Source organism: Suncus etruscus, chromosome 4 (assembly GCF_024139225.1).
Source record: "Suncus etruscus isolate mSunEtr1 chromosome 4, mSunEtr1.pri.cur, whole genome shotgun sequence".
NCBI lineage: Eukaryota > Metazoa > Chordata > Mammalia > Eulipotyphla > Soricidae > Suncus > Suncus etruscus.
Window position 1 is genome coordinate 156,925,224 of NC_064851.1, and position 8,020 is coordinate 156,933,243.

Below are 8,020 nucleotides of genomic sequence, written 5' to 3' on the forward strand. Positions count from 1 at the left end.
CTCAAACTCAATTTACCTGGGGCTGGAGGAGGCAAAGTCAGGGTGAGGCAGGGCCTCATAAGGGATTTCGCTTACTGAATATTCGCAATAAAAATCGCATTAGTAAGAAAAAAATCGCAAAATATGCATTAAACATTTGCATACCCTGAATGAAACTGCTTGGGGTATGCAAATGTTTAATGCGATTTTTTTTCTGACTAATGCGATTTTTATTGCGATTATTCGGTAAGCGAATAATCGCGAATACTGCAATATTTGAAGGCTGGCCGCGGGCCACAAAATGTTGTAAGGAGGGCCACAAACGGCCCACACGAGTTTGAGACCCCTGATCAAGAGGATATGAAAATAGAAATGAGAAAACTCCAAACTGAAATAACAAGACTGTAAAACTTGGTAGGCAAAATGAAAACCTCACTGGAAAGCCTCTCCAACAGAGTAACAGTGACTGAGAACCAAAGCAGTGAACTTGAAGGTCAGGTGTATCTTCTGATGCACCTGAAAGTTGTGAAGATTCTAAGGCAAAATAAGTTTCCTGTACATCCAACAGTAGTCTGTTTTGTTCTATTTTGTCCTATATAGTATCCTCCTAACATGGTTTTGTTATGTTACCTCTTACCATTAATTTTTAAAAATTCTGAGTCTTGGTTTTTCACATCTAAGATAAATTGTATAACCTCTTCAACGTTTATTTCTTCTTACCTATGTAAATATAATAGATACAAGAGGGATGTCAATTCCCAATTATAAAATTGCTAATTGGCTCTGACCTGGAGAGGATATTCCTGAATGAGCTGGACTTTCTTTTATTCCCAAGGAGTTATTACAAAAATGACCTTGTCATTTGATGCATATAAATATAATTTGTTACACTAAAATCAAGTGATAATGGCTATATAATCATGCTGGAATTAACAAATCAGAGGAGCACAATCATGAGAAGTGGCTCTAGAGTCAATCTCTAGGCATTCCTTTCCATTAGTATAATCAGATTATTGACCACCTTGAATTTTTAGGTTAGCGGCAAAGGCAGAGATAATTCTATATGTGCACAAGGCAGAACTTTCCTTTTAATAATCAAGCAGGTTGGCCTTTCAAGACTTTAAGAACATGCAGACTTATTTGACATTCATAGACATATTGTGCAACATTTAGTATTTATATCAGTTTCAGCAGTATGCTTGAGAAGGCATCTGACTTTTGTTCCCACCACCAACTTTTTTTTTTTTTTGGGTCACACCGGCAGCACTCAGGGGTTCCTCCTGGCTCTATGCTCAGAAATCGCTCCTGGAAGGCTTGGAGGACCATATGGGATGCTAGGATTCAAACACCATTCTTCTGCATGCAAGGCAAAGCCCTACCTCCATGCTATCTCTCCAGCCCCTCCACCACCTATTTTTGAGGGTAGGAAATTTAGAATTTTACATTCTGCAGGTAATCTGTTATCAGGAGGAGAATAATTCGCCCCTTTGAATTGAATGGCAGTGATGACAACAGATCACTCCATTTTTCTTATTTGAAGCAAATTTAATGGACAAGTCTCTATATTTAGTAATAATCTTAAATCACAAACTGTCACTTTCCTGAGCAGAAAATGTTTTTTCTCTGTGGAAAGTGTTCAAGCTTTAGAAGTTCTGTTTATAATAATGATAATGAAAAGGCCCACTTCTAAGAAACATGGTGATCTCGATGTGATTTTCTTTAGACAAAAGACCAGTCACAGTGTATTAGTTTCTTTTGCTTCCCTTGAGAATGCAAGTACCTTCAGGTATGCAGTGGGCATAAAGACCTCTATGGTTGCTAAAATAATCTCCTAAATCCTTGGGCAAGTTTCTAAAGCTCTTTAAACCTAAGTTTTAGCATTTGTATCATCAAAATAATGAGAGCACATTCTGGGAATAAATATGATAATGATTGAAGAACTCTGATGCCTCGCATCACAGATAATAACTGTTACTTAACCCTTTTTAGAACTTCTTAAAGAGAAAAATAAACTGTACAGAGAATACTCATGTCAGGACCACAACTTGGTTACACTAAATTTCTACAATAGGTAATTTTAAGGCACTTGGAAAAATTACATAATATTTACACTTTGAGATGATATTGACCTAATTATTTAAATACTTACCTTATGAACAGAGATGATGGCTGAATCCCTGCAATGACAGGATCATAATGAATTGGCAGTAGATTTTACTATGAAAATTCATGTGTGTTATGACAGAATGATAAGCAATATTTATTTAAAAGCTAATATACAGTTTGTAATTTTATTAAGTGATTATTTGTTTTTTTGGAATTGTTATGTTGACATAGCTCATTTTTAGTTAAAGATTTGCATTGATGTAGTTGTTTTAAAATTGGATTTAATGACAAGGGATGCACTTCAAGAAGCACCAGTTTTGTTCTATAGAGTCCCCTCTCCCACAGCCCTCCTCTGACATCCAATAGCAACCTGGGGGTTTGCTCTTAATCTTTGGCAACACCAAGAATGGCTCTCACATAATTCAAATAATTTAATTCAGAATCTGGTTTTTAGATTATTTTTATTTGAGGGTGGGGCTACCAAGCAGTGCTCAGGGGACTGTAAGGACCAGACCCAGCATTATTCCATTATTCTTTTTAGCCATCTGTGCTGTAGTGTTTAATTTAGAGTGATTCTTTGTTGTGTTGTGTAGAGGTACTCTCACACTTTACAATGCTTAGTGGCTGCAGGGATCACTCTTGATTGCTCTTATACTTTGAGCAAAAATTTTTTTAAAACATTTTCCGGGGCCGGGAAGGTGGCGCTAGAGGTAAGGTGTCTGCCTTGCAAGTGCTAGTGTAGGACGGACCGCGGTTCGATCCCCCGGCGTCCCATATGGTCCCCCCAAGCCAGGGCCGATTTCTGAGCGCATAGCCAGGAGTAACCCCTGAGCGTCAAATGGGTGTGGTCCAAAAAAAAAAAAAAAAACATTTTCCTATTTGAGTTAATTGCAAATTCTTAAAAAAAACTCTATAAAATCTGAAGGGTGTTATTTTTGTTGCCTTTTTTGAGTAATAAAAATATTAACTAGATTCAAGTCTTTGATAACAGTTGCTTCTTTTAGTGTGTTTATTTGGGAATGTAGAAATGTTCACCTTTATTACAGATGTATGATTAATGTATCTAAGTAGTATTTTATAGTTTGTGAAAGAGAGAGAAAATTTCCTTCAGATTTCTATTAACAAGATTTTAGAATATTTTTTATTCCTCAACCCAGTTTTGTTTAACAGTGGTCCTCAATCTACAGTCTGCAGGCCACATACTGTATTGGTTCCCATATTGTTTCTTTACTTCAAAATAAGATATATGCAGTATGCATAGGAATTTGTTTATAATTTTTGTTTTACTAGTCTGGCCCTTCAACGGTTTGAGGGACAGTAAACTGGACCCCTGTTTAAGAAGTTTGAGGACCCCTGGTTTAAAAGATTAAGAAAGCCTACATAATAATGTGTGCCTTCTTATTATCCCTAGTTATTGAATATTCATATATATACAAATTTTATTCAATTTATTAGAATTAATCTTTCTCCATTTACTAACACATTAGATGGATTTTTTTAAACAAGCTCTAACACCATGCTCGCTTCAGCAGAACATATACTAAAACTGGAACAATACAGAGAAGATTAGCATGGTACCTGCACAAGGATGACACGCAAATTCGTGAAGCATTCCATATCAAAAAAAAAAAGCTATAACACCAAAGAAATAATATTTATAATTAAAAATTTAAACAAGCAAAGAGTCATTCCAGTAGGTGACATATAAGTTTTATTCATCTTGCTTAACATTAGAAAGAAGAAAATTAAAGGGGTCATAGTTGCATTAAGAATAAAACAGAGTAGCTCATTTTACTCCGGCAAGATAGTTGTTATTATTGCATAATAGGTGTTTGAAAAATTTTTAACTTACTTATGAATTCATTTATTTTTAAAAATTTGGTAGGTGGGAGACTCCCAAGTATTTCTCAGAGCCCTAAGGACTACTCTGATGTTAGTTGGCCAACAGAAGTAGGGTTCAAATACTAGTGCCCCAGAGGCAATGCTGCTTGAACTTTTGTGGTGCTGGGGACCTATTGGACCCCCCCTCCCCATGTGATACTTGTGCCCCCCCCCCCCAGCCACACTTTGTAGTTCTCAGCCTGCATTGTTCAGGTACTGAGGAATGAATCAGGAACAACCTCTCACTGCTGGACTAAATCCCTGGTCTATATTATTTATTTGTTTTGTTTTGTTTGGGGCCGCATGCTGTGGTGATCTGGGACCATGGTAGAGTTCAGGAAACCATATGGTTTTTGAAGATAGAGCCTAGGTCAGCCATGTGCAAAACACATGCTATCCTTACTGTACACACTCTGATTACAACTTATTTCTATTATTTGAGGGGGATCCACTCCCAGCAGACATCAGGATCCACTAGGATCACTCTCAGGGGTACTCAAGTGGGCCATGTGGTACTAGACCATGTGGTAGATTAGGTGCTCTACTGCTTGAACCACATTCCTGGCCCCATGTGTAATTAATTTTTATTAGCTAAACATGTAAAAAGTAGATACAAACCAAAACAGATATATACAAAAGATCAAATTATTTCAAACCAAACACATTGTGCTTTGGCATTTATGTATTTTATGAAATGCACTTTAAAATCATAGTAATAAAATGCCAGCCTTTAAAAGATATATTAGGGAGAGGCATACTAGGGAGTAGGAGCAGATATCACATCATTTTGTCCATGTGCAAACTTTCTTTCAGGATTACAAATCACTAAAGACAGATAGAGTTATCTGTACACTGTTTGAGGAAGACATTTCCTCTCTTCTGTTTCCTATTTACAATTCCACTGGGTTCATAAAATGGTCAGATGCTACAGAGCCCTGAACAAACTACAGTGCTTTTAATAGAGCCATTCATCTGTTCCTTTTGAAGGTTAGTGTGCTCTCTCAAGGGAGGGTTCTCAGATAATAAGAGGAAAATGAATGCCAGTTGAGCACCTGTAATCAAATTACTCTTAATTCCCTCTCCTCTTGTCAGATATTGAGCTCCTCATATGATTTCATAGGTGGGCATTTTACAGACCCCCATGGTGTAATACAGTGAGTTTCCTTTCTTGCTTTCCTTTCTCTCTCCTGTGCTCTCACCACCATCCATCATGACTGGGTAAATCCTGTCAGACTGAAAGTCCCAGCCGTTCAAACAGTCAGACACTGCGCCAGCCTGGTCTCCCCGTGCACCTGTCACTTCCCAGCATTCAGCTTGTGAGGAAGGGGGCCAAGAGAACATTTATGAAATAAATGTGGGCAATGTGCCCAGCTTGTCAACATGCGCAGAAAGGCCTCACCCTCAGTCTTGCTGGATGCTCTGGCTTCAGAAAGGATTCACAGCCCTCCCCCAACCCCACTCCCCAAAGGACTGAGCTATGTAAAACGCTAGTTGCTTCAGCAACTAGCTAATCATAATTTAGTGCAGACTCTTACAAACCCAACCTGTCACATGGAACAAAACAAGTGCAGTACAAAGCGCTGAGATTCTGAGTCTTTCAGCTGCTCTATAACTCATCCTGCTCTAAGGGCTGCAGAGGGAATTTGCAGAATGGGGTGAAGTGTTCCGTTCCATTTGTATTGTATCGCTTGGGATCTGAGATGAATTCGGATAAAGCCACAGACACGCTTGGAATTTCATGGATTTTATTACATGGGTTGGAATTTACAAATGCTTTATGTTTCTTTTAACCTCAATTTTTACTGAAAATAATCCAGGCAAGGTACATGGAAAATAAGGATCACATCTAGGAACTGAGAAATGTACTATATTTACGATGGTTTTATTTTTGTTGTTGTTGTTGTTGTTGTTGTTTCTGTATTGAATAGATTTTAGCATGAAAAACCTAGTCAGGGTGTGTATGCAAAGCACAGAAAGCTAAGAATTACCATTGTAGAAAATAATTGTTAATTCTAAAAGCACCTCTAATCACATAACTCATATATGAGCTATGATAAAAAAAAGAATATTAATCTTGAAAACATCTATGTTAGGTTAGAGAGATGGTAGAGCAGGTAAGGAGTTTGCCTTGCACAGAGCCAATAGCTATAAGCCCCAAGCCCCATCAGAAGAGATCCCTAAATGAAAAGTAAGAAGAAAATTCTGAATACCTCCAAGTATGGCCCCAAAACACAAACAAAAAAATTAGAAAAAAGAAGTAAACATCTAATTCACTAGTTCATTTTTAAAAGCTTGTTAAATTATGCTTATGAAATCAACTTAAGAAACATAAGCATTAAGCTATAAACTAGAATGTTTCCTGTTTTGGCCCACTCTAAACAACTGCCCATCAATCAACCTACTGTCTTTCTATCTACCTATCTATTTATAATAGTTAGGGTCAAACATTGTAATTATATCTGTATTAAAGCAATAAATGAAGCAGGTACAATATGCTTCTTGGGATTATGATATTTTTTAGTATTAGCAACAATAAATGTGGTTAAATTATTTTTTACAAACAAAAGGAATTTTTACAAAAGATCCTTAGAGGTTAGAGAAATAGTTCGGGGGAAAGGAGTGCATACTATGCATTTAAGGCCGTAATATCATGTCTGACACCATATGGTTGAAGATTGCTTAAAGTGGCTCCTGAACAGAGAATAAGAAGTAGCCTCTGAATACCATCAGGTAACTGTATACCTCTCCCTGCTCCTCAAAAAGAAATTCATTAACTCACATTAATTATAAAAAATGGATTTTTTTATGACGGACCCCTTTCACAATAAAAATTTAAACATTTTACTGTACCTTCTTTCACAAAATACCTCCCCCCACATGCACTCAATACTAATATGTATGTTTTTCTCCTCTATGATAGTCCCTTAGATTAGGGGTCTCACACAAAATTTACCTGGGGGCCGCAAGAGGCAAAGTCAGGATGAGGCAGGGCCGCATAAGGGATATCACAAAAAAAAAGTCCTCAAACGTCATTATTAACAGTTTTAATTATTTCTTCTGAACATGAATAGAACATTGAATAGTCATGAACAGTTCTTCTGAACCTGGCATCTTTTGCCTATTCCTTGCTGCCAGAGACTTGACAGTGCTTCTTACAAATCTGAACCACATTTGGCTTTAGAGAGGAAGCAGTTGAGACCCTCAGTATGGCTTGAAGATGATCATCATTAAGTCTAGACCTGTACTTTGACTTATTGATGTTCAATGTGGAGAATAACTTTTCACACAATATGTGTTCCTAAAAAGGCACATGGTGCGCTTGAACATTCGAGAAAGCTCAGGGAATATGGGGGGGGGGGGCAATTTTCTCAAAAATTGCCCATGCATGTCTGCTTTTCCACTAATCTCCCTGAACTTGGCTTTGAGCTCAAAGGTGCATTGCAAGTCAATGAGCTCTATTTGAAGCACAGGAGGGGCATCTTGCACATCAAAGGAAAAGGGGTCCACAAAAATTTGGAAAGTGGCTCTGTGCTTTTTGAAGTCTGCAAATCTGTGATAAAATTCCTTCTCTTGCTTAAAAAATAGCATCAACATATTTCTCACCACTGAATGGTATGCCTGCATCCATAAGTTCCTTGCATGGTAAGAAATGGCAAAGGTTTGTCTGAGAGAGCTGGGATTTTCATAACACAAGTTTTGTGGAGAATGCTCTCATGTTGTCATAGGCAGCACTGATAAGCTGCCCTGGGCCTTGTAACACCTTGTTTAGTACATTCAGCTTATGTGTGATGTCAACAAGAAAAGCTAAGTCCATGAGCCACTTGTGATCACTCAACTCAGAAACAGCATTCCCATCCTTCTCCATGAAGACTTTCACTTCTTCTCTCAACTCAAAAAATCTTTTCAGGACATTTCCCCTCCTAAGCCAACGTACCTTGGTGAAATAGAGCACATCTCCATATTCTGACTTTATTTCCTCTAAAACGGAATGAATCTTCCTGTGCTTTAAGCCCCTGATCTGATTTGGTTGATGCATTTCACAACAGACATCACA

At 37.6% G+C, this 8,020-nt stretch overlaps 1 non-coding gene across 1 annotated transcript; it reads left to right on the forward strand.

The window, feature by feature from the left end:
- The first annotated feature begins 3,603 nt into the window (after positions 1-3,603).
- LOC126007418 (U6 spliceosomal RNA) lies at positions 3,604-3,708 on the forward strand. Its single transcript, XR_007494993.1, has one exon. It is a non-coding gene; the product is annotated as a U6 spliceosomal RNA (small nuclear RNA).
- Positions 3,709-8,020: the final 4,312 nt, after the last annotated feature.